We start from the raw sequence: 18,281 nt of genomic DNA on the forward strand, positions 1-18,281 counted from the left end.
GTCCGAACTTCCTACACATGTGCATTGTGTATAGCCCAAATGACATCAACCGTGCTGTGTGCACACCAATTTTTTTCTGTGTTTCTGCATTTCATTTTCACAAAGATGGAGCTGCTAACCCATGAAGCTAAAATTAAAAGGAAACATTTGGCATCCCTCAAGCTGTTCCTCCAATCTTCTATTAAAATCCCCTTGTCTAGCAAAAAATGCCTGCAACTGCTCTATAACTCTTGACCACTTATCAACGACTTGACTGCCAAGTTATCTTCTTGATGTTCTAGTCGATCACAAGCTTGCACGTCATGTGAAACAATCAGTGTGGTCAAAGTTCTGGTGGACTTGGTGGTAGTACTACAAGTGTTAGAGCTTCTTGGTTTCTCTACCATGAAAAGGTGTTTCGACTTACTCAGGATTTGCCTTGCCATGGATTTCGAGATGAAAAGCGAAGAACTATCCCGCCTAAAGTTCAAACACAACTCGTCATCTCGTCATGCCTGTTTTTTAACCACTTTGAAGATCATTTTGATACTTAACTAGTCCATTCAGTTCTCTGCTTGAATCCCCGCTGTCTCTGTCCAGTCTCTGATCCTCTTTACTGCAAGTGCATGCATAGTATTTCTTCTGCTGACCAGAGAGCCCAAGTTTATCATCATCGAAAAAAAATTATAGGATCGGTGTATATTTCGCTGCACATAAACGGTTAAACGGGTCATTGGTTTTCATTTTCGCTGCAACCAATGTCAACTAAACAAAAATTCTGTGAGCATTGTCGAAACTTCGTCTATACTATAACGTACAGGCAGCATTTAGTGCACAACTGTGCAGTCCTCTTGCCCCCACCTGCAAAAAAATGCAAGCATTGCCAAGACTTCATCTATACTAGAACATGCAGGCAGCATCTAGTGCACAACTGTGCAGTCCTCTTTCCTCCACCTGCAAAAAAATGCAAATTAGATGGGGTCAAGAACCAAGTCCCTTTCAGTGTGCCTTTGTGTTTTAGAAGTTGTTCCTGTCCCCTTCAGGGAGGTGTAAGTTACTTAAGGCTTGACTGTATTTTTTTATGTTGTCATGGTCCACTCAGCACTACATGTACATATAACAGTATAACACCAACTGCTATCAATTTTGAAGTGTGAATACCTACAGATGCATAACTCTTTCAAAATTATCAAATTGTCTGTGGTGCAAGTCCACGTTCACATGTCACTGATGTGTTCTATTTTGGACGAGTGATCTGCGCAGTTGGTGCATACCTCCAATACCACTTCTTCTGTACTTTGAGGAAAAAGTGCATCAATGGTGATCCTGAGTTAAGACCACAATAAAGTGATATAATTAACTAATTATAATTGATATTAATTAGTTGAAGTGATTAATATATGTGTACTAACATACAATCCTGTTGAGGCTGTTCACTGTTTCTTAGCAGGATTTTCATTAACTTTTAAAGTAGAAGGGCACTGCCTTGTGAGTAGGCAGGTACCCTTCAAAATTGAGGGCCGAAGGCCCGAACCTCTGGGGGGATCCAGGGGCATACTGCCCCAGGAAATTTTCAAAACATAAGTCTACCAGAAACGCATTTTCCTGTAGTCTGGAAGAGAAATCTTCTTGCAATAATACATACTTAATCTAATTTTAGTAACAAGAATGGTACTCTGGGAGAATTTGTTTATTTCACTACACAGCTACATCGAAACACTGCTGTTGTTCTCAGAGCCTCTTTTCTTCTTACAGGTACAGGTTAACATCAGCTTATAAACTGATACAGAGTGAAACTAATAACACTTTTTGAAGTTTAAGAAAACTCAAAGTCAGAGCCGTTGTCAGAAGAATCTTTGGCATCCAAATCTGGCAGCTCCAAGGTTTTGGAGGTTTCCTCTACTTCTTGTTCAACAGAACATAACAACTAGTTGTCATCATCAGTGGCCTTTACATCACATCATGTACAATTACCACAGGAACATCCTCATTTGTAGATCCTGCACCTGGTGGTGGTGGTGGTGCTGCTGCTGTGTTGAAAATCTTTGGAGGGCACTTGCAACGAGGTTTAGCTGCTAACCAAGATGAAAAGCCAAATCAATGAGATCTTCAAATTCCTTGCTCCCAAGTGCTGGGAAATCAAAATGTGGAGAAGAGTGTGCATGTCATTCTGCATTCTACTGCAGAGTCTGGTTTTGAGAAGCTTCAAGGCACTTGCTCCTCTCTCAAGCAACGCATATCAGTTAAACAGAACTGGGGTAAACAAAGAACCTGTTATCATGCCTTTAAAGACTGGAATGCCTTGGACAGTGACTTGAAGAACTCTGGCACTGTATGTCAGTTTAGAAATAATTTTTTTGAATCTTTTAATCTAGAGCTTACTTTTGTACTCTTTTAATATCTGCAATTTTTATTTACTTTTAACAATTTAATGTTATTTTGGATTAGGACCTCTCTGTAGATCACCTACAAGTGAGAGAGCTTCCTGTTTAAATATCATTATACAAGCATTTTTCAGACTTAAGGGCGATCTTATGTGTGGGTGGGTTTTTGTTTGTTTGTTTTTTTTCTGTTTCATTTGATGAAGACAACAAAAGAGCAATCAGCATTCTATTAAAAGCAATCGCTTTATTTAAGACACAAAATGATGGCAACTAGAAAAACGTACCAGTGCATTGAAGACTGATACTCGCTAAGTAATGTTGTCGAAATTTAAGGTTAAGTCCATCAGCGGTGGGAGTTTCTTAACTCATTTTCAACACAACTGAGCACAGAGTTGCACACTGGCACAGACACAGCCATCTCATACAGAGGTTTATGAGGCAAAAATAAGGCATCTTCGGGAAGAGAACCACAATTTGAGAATTCAGCACAACTCCATTGCAACTCAGCTGAATGAAGTCATAACTCAGCTTCAACAAGCAAATGCTGAAGGAATGCTGCTAAAGCAGAGAATTGCAGACTGAAAATGTTTTCTACAACACCAAACAGGACTTCTGGCAATTAACATCTGCAGCCAGAAATAATAAAAAAAGATGAGTCAGGCAACTAGTGGCTCAATTGGTGGAAGGACTGGAGGAGTTTGAGCCCATCGAGGTACGTAACAATTTTACTTTTTTGTAAAAACTAGAACTGAGACATTGACCAACAATGGTGAAAACTTTTAATGGTCATCAAATCTCCTAAAGATCACACAAAGCTTTCTCAATGGCACTTTGTAGGTCACAGAGAGAAGGTTCGCCGGGATGTACAGTTTGGAGCCAAGATCGCTTAATCTTGAAGATAAGGCTGGTCGCCTAGTAAACATAACCTTAGCCTCACTGCATTTTCCGGTAAAAACTTGACAGAATTTCACTAATAACAAATTTCAGTCTTTTCCATGTCAATTAGTACAAAAGTTTTGTGTCTGATGTCTCTTGCTGTTTCTTGCAGAAAATACCGAAAATATTGCTTCTGCAAAAGGAAGACAGGAGTTACCACGCAAATCAACAGTTACAAGTATGTTGAAAGCAGTAATATGTAACTGCTTACATGATATTGTTACAACTCAAATATTGCCTTAAAAATGCTAGCTAAGTTGTTTCTGAAAATTGCAAATTAAGTCACTGTCATAAAGATTTTTTCCTACCAAAATAAGTAGGATGTAAGGCTGTAAAAATTACACAATTGGGGGACTAGAAAATCAAAAAACTATGAAAGTAAAATATATTTGGCTCCTTAAATGTGATGGACCACCTATTTAAAACTAAATGTAAATCAATCTTTAAGAACATTTCCAGCATATAAAACAACTTTGATGTAACAACAATAACATTATTTCATTTTAGGGGACTAAATACAGGCCTGTGAGAGCCTTCCAGAAGAAGAAAAGGAGAAGATCAGAACAATACTTTGCATCATGGACCGATTTTCCCTTTCACTGAAGGGTTACCATGAGCTCACCCAAGTGGAAAAGGCCCTCCCCCGAACCCACCTTAAGGAGAGCTGTGCAAGGACTCCAGATAGGAAGTGGAATGTACAAAGAACTCCTGGTAGAGCACAAGGTGCTGAACTGCCTTTCTGGAAATTGGAAATTTTGTAAGTTTTATGTCTCTGATGAACCTTTTCATACATACCACAGAAAATGCAGTCTATTCACTGGCCGCCGGCCTTAGACAGCTCTTGAAACATACCAGACACAACGCGAATAGTGAAGTCGCAGATTGCCGAATCACAGCAATATGGATGCAGGTAAATACATTCTCCATATCATAAGTAGTTATAGTTCACATCTTAATCTCTACTTATTATATCCTTGAGTATTTTGGTAACGAAAGTTGGTAATAGAATTTCTTATGGCCGATGTGCAGTCAAAGGTTAGAAAATGACCAAGATTTCGGCAAGGAATGTTTACTTTGTACACATGCCACTCCAACTATACTCCACGTAGCCGGCAGCCGGCTACGCGGTACGCAGAAACTAATTAACTCTAATGTAAGTTCAAGTTAGTATGTAATATATTCAAAATGCCATGGCAATGTTATATGCTGACTACATAGTACATGGTATGCAGTGAGAGAAAAAGCTCATTCAATGGTATTTCTCGTTCTAAAAACGTGACAACCCCAACATCATCTCTCGTTCTTAAAACATGGCACCCGAATAATTCACTTTTAAAGAGACTACGAAAACCGCGAAGAACCCGCATCCGTCTTTCATATTCATTAGTCACTGCTGTGTACCGCGTACCGCGTACCGCGTAGCCATCGAAAAATATAACTTTCGGTCTCTGTTTTTACCATTTGAGGTAATTTCCTTCGAAGAATTAATTATTACAAACGTTTCTTTTCGTTTCAGCTTATTACCTTCTTTTAGCAGCTTTGTTTGTGGCTGGTTTTGTTTTGGCAGTTGCCTTTTCATTGCATTTTGTTTTGCCCGGCCAGATTCGCCCTGTTGAGAGGGAAAGGGATCGTTGGCAAGAGAGGGCCGAGCAGCTACAGCAGATGCTCGACCTTCAATTACAACCCCAACCCCTGGCCTACCCTCCTCCTCCGTACCAATCCTACTTATCCGAGGAGGAAATGGTCTAGATTGCATAGACGATAACACTTTTCTTTTTTATAAGAATACTGTTTTTCTACCCAGGCTGAATACTCACGCTTTTTTTGCTTGTTTTAAGCTGAACATACTGTATATTCAAACTTTTGATACACAAAATCATATTCTCAGTGTATTCTATCCAAAATCACCGAAGATTTTCGGTGGAATCGCCTTTTTTGACATTTTTTCAATAAATTATCATTGATATTTAGACACTTTAAAGAGATCTCTTTCTCTCTCCTTAAAACCAATTGTAGCGTTATAAGCCTATAATACTGCAATTTCATTAATTTCTATATTTCTTTGGTTCGGTCCAATTAAAACACGGCCAACACTTTGACAAACAAGAAATCAATTTATTTTATTAACGCCAAGAAACACTTAAGTAAATTGACTGCTAAGACCGCCAGCCACACTCAGTACTTCTGAAAGTGTGCATCTGTCAAACTGCGAAGAAAACAAAAAAAATCCGTGATTTGATACCCTATCGTCCCACAAGCCATCAGACCAGTCACGTTCAACAGTACAGTACACTGAGTACAACAAAGTGGTCAAGCCTTGGCTACTTTGTACTCGCTTTATGGGATTTTTTCCAGGTAAGTGAATTAAGAGTGATATAGACAGTATAAAAGTGACTGGGAAGCTAAGGCCCTGTTTACAAGGAGGTAGGGTAACCCTAGTGCTAGGGTTACCCTAGCAAGAGGGTTAAACTGGCACTCGCACATTTCTTCTTGTTTTCAAGACGACGCATTTACAAGGCAGCTAGGGTTACCCTGGGACAACTCGCCTACCCGGGACAACTCTATTTTGGCTCCCAAAAGCAAAACATTTTCACAGTACCGACACAGTCAGCGAATTGTGACCAAGAAAATATCAATTTCTTTCACAATTTGTCATATGTTTGCTCTGGAAATAATATTTTTCCGGTTTTGTAATTTGTTCTGTCGGTTGCATGCTTTATTTACAAGGTTAACCGAAGCGTAACGAGTGCAAAGTTGTCTCAGGCAGTAGGGTTACCCTACCTGTAAATTTTGCTTGTAAACCTGTGCTATCTTTTAACCCTCTTGCTAGGGTTACCCTGGCAGTAGGGTTACCCTACCTCCTTGTAAACAGGGCCTAAGATTCAGGGCCAGGTGAGGGGTCAAGTTCTCTTGTGTAAAACTGTTTTTTGTTCCTTATATTTTGTTACATTGGGTTGACGTCAAAACTGGAGGAAAAAAGATATAAACAGAGAACCTCACTTTCAAAACTTTAAAAAAATCTCACTGATCCAGGATTGGGATAATCACGCTTTGAAAAACGCGGGCCGGTTTATCTGCCGTAAGCCCAATGAGGGTATCTATTTTAGTTTGCACTCAAAGCAAAATTGCTTGAAAGCATTGTTTTATGCTAACCCCAATGAATTATGTATTTTCTGAAAGCAATTAAATAGAAGTTCTCTATGTTTCATTTGTTAAAAATGGCGTGGGCTGTTCGAAGAAAAATCAGGTTTCATTTAAATATATGAATAAATAAATAAAGCAAAATTATAACTTTTGAACTCTTTATTCTTTTAAAGGCGTAAACACCTTTCCAAAATTGGAGCCGAGAACTCTGCACTCACAAAGAAGATCACCATTCTACTACCAAACGTGCTATGGAACAGATGTAACGGTTGGTTTTTCCTTGTGCAAGGGACGGAAAACAGAAAACTCTGAATACTTGGATAACATGACAACTGCGACAACAACTTCGGGAAGGCTTAACTCAAAGGGAGCACTCGCTTGCTAGGAAGAGCCATTACTCTCTTGGGTACCGAGATCTAACCACGAACTGGACGGACAGCAACAGCAACAATTCAGCTTGGTTCCAACAGCAGTTTTATTTGAGTGACTTGAAATCAGTAATCAGAAAAGTCTTACAAGCAAGGTTTCTTATATACAATTTCGTGCTTACAACTATCATTAACAGAGTATAATAGAGTATAAATGGGATGAGGTACCGATAATTATTTCCGTTTTACTGTCGGTGTCAAAACTTGATACTTATTGACCTTCAAATCAAACAAGCAGGCAAACAAGTAATCAGAAAGTGAACGTGAAGTAAACATAACAAAATTTTAAACAGTCAATGTTTTGTGTAGGATGACAACAAGACAAACAATGGAAGGCAGAAGATTGAGGTGCACACAGATAAGTTCCTGGAAACAGTTCGATCACTTGGGGTGACACTAAACCTCTACAAAAACAGTGTCAAGTAAGAATAGACCTCTCTTCTGGGTGGCGAAAAGAGGCTATTACTGAACAAACTTCCAGACAATTTTGAATGCATCCTTCCACCTACCAAAGTGGAGTATACAAAACAATTGTGGAAAGTAAGTATGGTGAGGCTTTATCACATTGTTTCATGTACTCTATAAAAACTTAATAATCATCTTGCTGCCTTGTCATTTCAGAATTTAAGAGAGCTGCTAGATATCCTGAACAAAGATAATTTGTCAGATAATGACATAACAGAATTGGAAACCAAGGTTTGAAAAGACAGTAAACATACAAGCACAATCTTGCTCGTACACTTGCCAATATGTTTCTTTGTTTTTTAGCTTCTAGCTATTATGTGCACATGTGTTACTCTCACTTTAAAAGGGTTTTCATCATCATCATGTAACTAAAGAAGTTTGTTTACTCTTGCAGGCACAAAGGTGGGGAAAACAGATAATGGATATGTCTGGCACCGGTCCTGAGTATTCTCAGACCATAATCATCACCCCATACATGCACAACTTGGTGTACCATGTCCCAACATCCAAAATTTGGCATTGTACGCTTGGACAAGGGTGTTTTAAGCACAGCATTGGTCGTAATCCAGAATGCACGGCTCAATCCAATTCCCGACCCTATCATCAACAGGTAAACTGTCTTTTTCTTTCTTTTTCTTGCAAAACCATGAAAGTCTTAAAATGTTTAGTGGCCAAGGTACAAATCTTTTCTTTACTCTAGTGATCCATTGCAATAGTACTCAAGATATATTTATTATTTGGCATTTGTTGGACATTGTAAGAGGCCAGTCATGTTTGTAATTTTAATGTTCATTTCACAAAATACACTGCAAAACAATGAATCATGTCATTTACACTGACAAAAAAATTTCGCAACAGGTGTAGAGAAGAAGAATGATGATTTGCGGCACTAATTTCACCGTAAAATCAACAGATGGAATGCTGCTACAAACCTTTTGCTCGTGGAAAAAAGGCAGGAAGAGCTGCAGGACATGGAAAGAGTAAAGTGGCAGTATAAGAAGAGGGACAGCTCCTATTGGACTGATGGTGGCAAGCAGGCAGCACCAAAGAAAGTTGCCAGAGTTTCAACCTCAGTTCCACCAGTTACTCCAGTGCAACCAGCAATGACGGAAAGTCAACTAAGAAAGAAGAACTCATCGCCCTTCTTAAGCAGAGAACAGGGAAGAGACTCCACACCAAAACAAGAAAACAAGATCTAATAAATACTTTGCAGAGCTCAGACACCCTGCCCAGATCTGAGTAACCCTGCATCACTTACTCAAAACAAAAACAGCTCCTGCAGGAGCCATCCAGTCTGCTAAAATCAATGACCAACAAAAGAGTTTTAAAGTGATCACTTGTTTGTTCTCGGACTATACGGGAATCCAATTTTCCAAGCCCTTGAGTTTTCAAACCTCTGGCTTATTCAAAGCAATTTCTCTCACCCAAATAAATATTTCAAGTGCAGACAAGAATGTAAGGTGAAACAAAATTGCATTTATCATGGCGAATGTGTCAATATTATCCAAGTAGAAAGGAAAAATTTTCCTACCCAAGTAAACTTCGTGTCACTAGCAACTATCACCATTTTCTTCTTCTAACGAAAAAGTAGAAGTGCGTGCAGACAATCCTGTTGAACAACCGCATGAACCACGGGACTTCTGCGTCAAACTGTCAAATTTTAGGCATATTTCTTGCCGCCACGACTAATGATTAAAAGAAGCACAGGCGAAAACTGCCGAAGAAGATGTCTGATTCAGGCAAAAATGATCACTCTAGATCTCCGACTCTCACAGTAAGACAGTTTCTTTGCAATCCCAGGCACCATTTATGTAGGTTAGTGTAAATTGAAAATATGCAAAAAAAGTGCGATTGTGGTGTGATAAATTAAGTCAGCTTTAGTTGGAGATGCCATTTTGAGACCTTCAGTGCACCTTCAGCCAGGGACTACGCCGAATGCAACAAGACAAAAGCTAGGATCGCCAATCACCTGGCATTTGGGAACACTCATGCGAATGATGCAAATGATGACTGGATCAATGTTGCTAGCACTGGATCTCACAGCACAAAGGTTCTGCATTTACCATCCAAGTCAACACGCTCAATAGTCAAACAGAACTACCTATGGGAACCAGAAGCCTGGTTCCGCCAAAGTATGATGTCAAATGCCCACTGCGTAAAGCAAGTCAATAGCTGCCACTATTCAGAGGTAAAACAGTGAAGGTTGTACATAGCAGAGGACTGTGCAACAACTGTCTTAGAACTGAAAACGTGGCAATGTTCTGCCCTAAGGAAAGCTACTGCCAGATTGCTGGATGTAAAATAAGTCATCGAAAGCATTTCACATTTCAGCACCCCAGAGGTGACAAACTAGTCAAGATGGAATCACCTGCACCATCTGAGGCCCAGCCAAGCAATGCACAAAATGACAGACCGAATGATAAAGCGCTAAGGTGTTTCACAGAAGTAGTTATGTGTGAGAGCCTGTGTAGTGCTACTGCAGCCAGTGTATCGTCTATGAGACTTGCAATTCATTGGCAGAAATATTGGACAAGATGGCGGCCGCACTTGCGCATCTCATCCATAATGGCCTCCAAATAATATAAGAAACTGTATGGACATTTGTAAAATTACCCAAACACTCACCTATATCTTTTCCTGTCGGGAACAAAAAGAATGCTGATGGCTCTGAAAGCCAGGTCAAGGAATTTACAAGTCTCCTGGGGTCCCAGAAAAAGAAACTCTTGAGTGGATTGCCCTCTAGCCTTTATGAATTCCTGTACCCAAATACATGTGCAACAGTTAAACAACTGTGGGTTGATTTTTGCCACGTGTATGATAAGATCTCTGATTTTAACCTCACCAACACTTCTACTTATGACATATTTGTTGATGCAAAGGCTTCGATTGAACACATACATGTACATGGAAGGGGTTTAGGATGATGAAATATCTGATGAAATCCCCACATACGCCACTCAATATTTTAATAAGATGACAATTGCACAACTGAGAGAAGTCATCAAAAGAAAAGGACTGAAAGTGAAAAATGTAACTAAATTTTAAAAAAAAATCTTGTGGCTCTTATCGAAAATTCCCATGTATGATAAATATATTCTGCAAGCATTGCCAAGACTTCGTCTCTACTAGAGCGTACATGCAGCATTTAGATCTTTCCTACAACAAAAAAAAAATTGGTCAATGGAATATTCAACAGATTCTAGAAGAGCCTTCAGATGAGGAAAAAAGCAAACCTGTAGACCTTGATGTGTGTGCTAAAGAAGTGAACCAGATGCACGATGATTGCATTCAAAGACCAGTGGTAATGGCAAGTTGTGATGGAGACAGCATTTCTGAACCAGGTATATCATGGTATTTTTTTTAGGCTAACTGTACTTTAATGAACATACTGGTGAGACAGGTTACTGAAATCAAAGAGGATTGCCTAACTGTCACACCTTGCTTTTTACTATCAAATGGGGGTTTACCATTTACGACTATGGCTCATTTGTCAGTCAACAGTAAACAAGGCAATGCATTGGCTAAAAAGTACCAAATAATACAATTTTCTTTGCTTCTTTGCTTATTATTCTAAATGAAACAGCAGATAAACAAGCTCTAGATAAGCTTATCTCAACAAATGACTGCAAAATTTCACAATGGTATGCTACAATTGGACACATTTATACATTATAGGATTACATTTGAAATAATTTTTTTACATGTTTAATTTATTTATGCTATTTATTATTTTGAGTTTTGTATTAGGTCTTGAATAGGAGTCCTTACTTAGTGGGTAACTGCTATATGTATTAGAACAGAAATAAAGTTATTATTACGACATTTATTATTATTTAAATCAAGTGTTTCAAACAGTTTTTTGTGGTTTGTATAAACAGTTATGTTGCCTCTATACAATAGGTCACCCAGTGTCTACCCAAACTGTCTTAGAAGAGACATTCTTGCCAAGTCAACCATCATTTCATTTCATGTTATGGGGAGCAGTTATGGACATGTTCTTGTTTGGCCAAATTTTAACACAAATTGCTTCTCTGTCAACTCTTTGTTGCGAGCAGAATAGAACCATTTCAGGTCATACCGACATATTAGCCTGGAGAGGAACCTCCTCAGGAAGAGAATGTAGAACAGAAGGCAGAAGGCAGAAGCCTAAGAAGAACACACTAGTTCGAGGATGGGAAACACCCTTTTTGTGTTTCATGTTCGTGCGGTGCTTGTGTGCTTATGCGCTTATGCCAGTGGCAAATGAATGTCACTGCTGCCGAGAACTAGAGGAGCTTAATCAGAAGTGCAACAATTCAGGTTTGACTTATTATGTGATTATTCTCACAAGTAAGTGAGGGAAAGAAAATTTTAAGACATTTTCTCTTCTTTTTGGGTACTGATAGGTGTTAGATTTATAACAGAACATCCAAAATTTGGCATTGTATGTTTGGGCATGGGTGTTTTAAGCACAGCATTGGTCGTAATCCAGAATGCACGGCTCAATCCAATTCCCGACCCTATCATCAACAGGTAAACAATCTTTTTCTTTCTTTTCCTGTAAGCGTAATTAAGTCAATCACTTTTGTGACATTATATCATTTTGTTCTCTAGAACTTGGCGTTTGGCAGGCTACAGACAGTTTACTTGGGGGGCACATGGGCTTTAGGGAAAAAAAACTGGCACAGAAACATGCCAGCATGCATTGTCACCGCCATACGGAAAACATTTTATCCATAAACATCCTTTAATAATTATTAGTGGCATATCTTTTGCTAGTATAACATCAGAAGCTCCTATTTCCTTACATTACTTTTTAAAATTTGCATAAAATATACAATTACTCTTCAAGGATATGAATTACTGACACATTCTGCATAGTGATTCACTCAAAAGCCATGCAGAGCCAAATAAATGTCATCCTTACTGCAGTTATTAAATTATCCACATTGCCAAGAATAACTACGTGGCCTGAATGAAACAAACCTCAAACCTGTTATTGACAAAGTTATAGCAATTATCAAATAATTGACATAGATTTAATTAGCTGTCGATATTTGTCTTTCTGATAATGTATATATTTTAAAGTCTAGAGTTAAGAAATTTATTAGTGATCCTTAAGCATTTTTCCTTTTCATAAATGCTTTTCTTGAATTTATTATCTTTAGTGTATTTATATTAGTTCATAGGTGATCTGTTTTTTGGGGGTTTCAAACTCCTTTGCAGATTATCTTTTAGCCTCTTTGACCATAGATTGTAATAAATAAAAAGTAAATATAGCAGCAAGGGCTAGTAAATTATCAAGAACAGATAGAAGAATAAACTCAAAGCCAGGTTTCTGCATTTGTACATACTTTCTTGCATAAGCCAAGAATTCAGCCCATTATAGAGAACTTATAAACCAAGTGTAACACCAATTTCAAAATTTTATTTTCTTTTGGACCTCTAGCGACATTTTTAACAGTGTGCATTATCATATATGCAATTGCAAAATCCAGACTACAAACGCGTTGCAAACTTATGTTAAAAAAGTAAAACCTACTAAACAGCATGGAAGATGAAATATCTTAAATTACCAGTCTGTAAGAAAAATTGAAGTGAATCACGTACTAAGGGCAGATACTGAAGGTTTTCCAGACCATTCCTGCCGAAGAAAGAATCAGGCCCTCTTATCACACCTTTCAAAAAGATATGTGTTTCCACAAGGCTTATGATGGGGCTACGAATAAATCCCAGGCCAGCAAGCTAGCAACTGGCACAGGCTGTTAACTCTAATGCACTTGCTCAAAAGTTTCCTTGGTTTGATCATGTTCAACAGAGTATGCCAGATGCAATGCATACTATTGCTGTGCAACATAAGCATCTGTACAGGTGCTTTGCTGGAAAAGCCTCAGAAAATTCCTCAGTTGTAATAATGCAAGAGAAGGCCTTGAACAGGTATCGTCATCCAGACATGGCAAAGGCAAAACGGCACCAAAAAATTTAAAGTGAGGATCAAAGATCTGGGTCATTGCCATAAGCCCCATTTGTCTTAACAAAGGAGCAAATTGAAGATGCTGACAGAAGTTTTCATCAGTTAATGGAAACCTTTAGTTTTGTTATTCTTCTAATTATGCTTATAGGTTGCAGTTCAAGGGGTGCTCAAATACTGTGTGATTGGTATGCACGGAGAGAGACAACAGGAAGCTTTCGGGGCACTCCCCGTGTTAATGAGTAATACTGTTTTCCATACTCTTTAGTTATACTGACCTCAGTGTCAGGGAACTTTCTGGAACGTTTTGTCGAGTAATGCAATTATTGCATCATACTTTTTACGCAGCTATGCGTGATGCATGTACATCACAAGATTCCTTACCTGGCCCTTCCTCAGTTGTAATAATGCAAGAGAAGGCCTTGAACAGGTATCGTCATCCAGACATAGCAAAGGCAAAACGGCACCAAAAAATTTAAAGTGAGGATCAAAGATCTGGGTCATTGCCATAAGCCCCATTTGTCTTAACAAAGGAGCAAATTGAAGATGCTGACAGAAGTTTTCATCAGTTAATGGAAACCTTTAGTTTTGTTATTCTTCTAATTATGCTTATAGGTTGCAGTTCAAGGGGTGCTCAAATACTGTGTGAGTGGTATGCTCGGAGAGAGACAACGGGAAGCTTTCGGGGCACTCCCCGTGTTAATGAGTAACTCTTTAGTTATGCTGACCTCAGTGTCAGGGAACTTTCTGGAACGTTTTGTCGAGTGATGCAATTATTGCATCATACTTTTTAAGGCCTATTTACACGGCACGACTTTGTCGCATGCGACAAGCTTACGACAGGCCTACGACATGACTTAAGAGTCATAAGCGAGTTGTAGGTTTGATTTACACGAAACAATTTGTGTCGTAAGCCTGTCGTAAGCTTGTCGCATGCGACAAAGTCGTACCGTGTAAATAGGCCCTTACACAGCTATGCGTGATGCATGTACATCACAAGATTCCTTACCTGGCGCTTAGGTAGTCACTGCTCACGTGGGTTGTTTCAATGAGAGATACACTTGGGAGGGAAAAAAGCAACACAGTGTGGGAGTGCAAAGAAGCTTTTCATGGGGGTTTGCCTTTAAGGATTGTGGTGTGCATGGAACTTTGGAGGAAGTGGTGAGTTTGTGTTGAGGGTTCAAGTAAGATACTTAGGATCTAGGTTATTGTATTGTAAGTTATTATATTGTAAGTCGCTCCTAAGTAAGAATATTACCTGTAGTTTAATAAAGTAGTTTAGTTTATCAGAGCAGTGTTTCGCTGTGTGTTAGATGCCCACCCTTAAAAAAAAAAGAGGGATAAAGAACTAACATCGAGCGGAAAAGTAGCTTTTAGGGCTACCTTTATGCACTCTTCCTAACCTACATTTAAGCTTGCCCATTTATGAGCACAATTAACCAAGCTTTATCGACCTTAGACTGTTTCCAGGAAATGCAGCTTTCAGTACTAAGAAATAAGTATTTTATAGCCGTAAGATTAGCATGTAAAAATTTCAAGCAACATTCAATTGGATTCATCATCATTATGTATGGCCTTAATGTAAGAACTGTTGTATATCTTAAGTCATTCGTTACTTTACTTGTTTTTCTTTTAATCCAACTTAACTATTTTCCTTTTTAATCCCACCATAGGTAATAACAAATCACATACTGCATCACCCTCCTTCATTTGAAGGGATTGAGAGATTTGGACCTGTTCGTGGTACGTGGATGTTTGCCTACGAAAGGTTCAACTCATGGTTATGCAGAAGGGCTAAGAGTAGGAAAAATCCTGAGGCAACCAGCATCAGAACCTACAAACTGGGCAGTTAAATGAAGCTACTCCCTTAGCTTAAGCGAGTCTTTGAAAGAATGTTTTAGGGGAAAACGAGGAGTAATTTACAAAGTATTAAATATGGTAGGTGCTTGTCTACAAGAAATCCTCACTTCCAGGGTGTCAACTGTGTACACATCTCTAATAATTGTTGTTGATACACAGCGCAAAATTGATTGAAAGTTGATCAACACTTTATCTAAAATCAGATAAAGTTTTCTCTTTTATCGTATATTTTTGAATGGTACCAGTTCATGGAAATGTCTGGAGTAATGAAAGATAACTTACCCTTTAAACTGCCATCTACAGAGGAAATTGCCACCGGCAATACCTCGCAGGATAATTCAATATTGCACCCTGTTATCAATAAATCCAGCAATAACCTCGAGCAGATGGAAAAAAAAACTTCAAAGGAAAAAAATTCATTATCAAATTGAGTGAATGGAGCAAGGAAAGCCCACTGGAAACGAAGGCTAACAAAGTTTCCCAAACCCATTTCACAATGGAGACCTCAAGAAGGCAAGTTGGAAGCACAGGCTGAAGAGGTGCTGTTGCAACACAGCAGTTTGGGGAAATTGGGCAAAGTTTTCCACACTCTTTTATCTCAAAAAAGTGCATGTGGGTTGCAGTGAATACATTTAAGGAGGAACAATTCAATGCCAGGGGCGGTTTTAATTGGGAAGAGAATGCCATAGATCCGCAGAGGGTTATTCTTCTTCCCAATGTTTCACCTCCTCCCACAGTGGCAACACAGGGCTCTACCATCTGGTTTCTCAATGAACCAACATTTAATTTGTAAATGCGGGGATCTATTTCCTTGTAATTGACTGCTGGGCGTTAAGCCTTTGATAGGAAGTTGCACAACAAAGCTGGCGGTACTTCAAGCGGTACCTTCAGTGAGTCTGATACATTGCTGCACATGGAAATGCCGAAAGAGGTGAGATTGCCCTCTCTTTCCTTAATATGATACTAACAGTACTCCTAAAGAGGAAGAGTACCTCCTGACAAATTGGACAACACAAAGTCTTGTTACCAATAAATCATAAGCAGAACAATTTCAGAGAAAAAGGAATAAATTTCTTCAAGAAGGGCTTTTGATATCCACAGAGCCATTGTTTAGAATATAAAATTCTCGTGGAAATTTCTCAGAATTTTAGAGTAAGTGGTTGTTTTTTATGGTTATTGTAATCAATTCTGTGAATGGCGGATTCAGTTGAGTGCACGTAGTGTGATTTGCTGCTGCAGCTGTCGGATTACAGACTAATAACAAGAGAGAATATAGCAGGAGATACAACAATCACATTTGAGATTGTAATGGTTATGATTGTTAATAATAACTCACCTAGTAATCTACAAAAAGATATGTCATTGTTTACAACTGTCATAATTTTGAGATTTCCTGTACTTTTTACGTTAACTTAGACCACCTGGGATAGAATATGACAATTATTTAGCACTGTACACCAAAACTCCTTCAGAGGATAAATTTATAACAAATCAGTTCTACAGGTTATGAAAGTCATCTTAATGATAAATCAGGGATCATGATGAACTCATCAACACCTCTTTTAAAGGCCTATCAATATATCATTGAAATTCATGGGCCACAAGTTCAATACATCCATGTATGGATTTCAGGGAATATTCATGGCCCATTATTTTTGTTCTCCCAAAACAAATGTATTGTTAGCCCAAAAATGCTCACTGATTGGAAATCATGGGTCTAAACCCTAATTCATGGAAAATGCAGGGCTTAAATAACCAATGCCAATGCTAAAAGAGAGATGCAATGATCTATGTAAACAACTCTTTGATTCAATAGCCAACAACTCGGGGCATAAACTACACAACTTATTGCCTCCAAGAAATGAACAAAGCTACTGCCTGCGACATCAGAGAACATATAATCTACCACGCTCGCGCACAAACCGCTTTAGACAGTCCTTTGTGTATGCAATGTCCAAAGATGCCTAGCAACAAACAACGCATAGTACTTAGCTAGTAACTATACATATTTTAATCCCATTACATACTTATATTTTTATATCATGTACATATGTTTGTGATTAGTTTTAACATTTGCCTATTTATATATTTCTCTGTGAAATACGCAATTCAATTTTTTTTTGTGTTTCTGCATTTCATTTTCACAAAGATGGAGCTGCTAACCCATGAAGCTAAAATTAAAGGGAAACATTTGGCGTCCCTAGAGCTGTTCCTCCAATCTTCTATTAAAATCCCCTTGTCTAGCAAAAAATGCCTGCAACTGCTCTATAACTCTTGAACTCTTATCAACAATTTGACTGCCAAGTTATCTTCTTGATGTTCTAGTCGACCACAAGCTTGCACATCATGTGAAACAATCAGTGTGGTCGAAGTTCTGGTGGACTTGGTGGTAGTACTACAAGTGTTAGAGCACTCAGGATTTGCCTTGCAAAGCAAAGAACTATCCTGCCTAAAGCTCAAACACAACTCATCATCTCGTCATGGCTGTTTATTAACCACTTTGAAGATCATTTTGATACTTAACTAGTCCATTCAGTTCTCTGCTTGAATCCCCGCTGTCTCTGTCCAGTCTGATCTTCTTTGTTGCAAGCACATGCAAAGTATTTCTTCTGCTGACCAGAGAGCCCAAGTTCATCATCATCGAAAAAAAATTATAGGATCGGTGTATATTTCGCTGCTCATAAACAGTTAAACGGGTCATTGGTTTTCTTTTTTGCGGCAACCAATGTCAACTAAACAAAAATTCTGCGAGCATTGCCGAGACTTCGTCTATACTATAACGTACAGGCAGCATTTAGTGCACAACTGTGCAATCCTCTTGCCCCCACCTACAAAAAAATGCAAGCATTGCCAAGACTTCGTCTATACTAGAACGTACAGGCAGCATTTAGTGCACAACTGTGCAGTCCTCTTGCCTCTTTGCAAAAAAATGCAAATTTGATGGGGTCAAGAACCAAGTCCCTTTCATAGTGTGCCTTTGTGTTTTAGAAGTTGTTCCTGTCCCCTTCAGGGAGGTGTAAGTTACTCAAGGCTTGACTGTATTTTTCATGTTGTCATGGTCCACTCAGCACTACATGTACATATAACAGTATTACACCAACTGCTATCAATTTTGAAGTGTTAATACCTTATGAA

Source organism: Pocillopora verrucosa, chromosome 11 (assembly GCF_036669915.1).
Source record: "Pocillopora verrucosa isolate sample1 chromosome 11, ASM3666991v2, whole genome shotgun sequence".
NCBI lineage: Eukaryota > Metazoa > Cnidaria > Anthozoa > Scleractinia > Pocilloporidae > Pocillopora > Pocillopora verrucosa.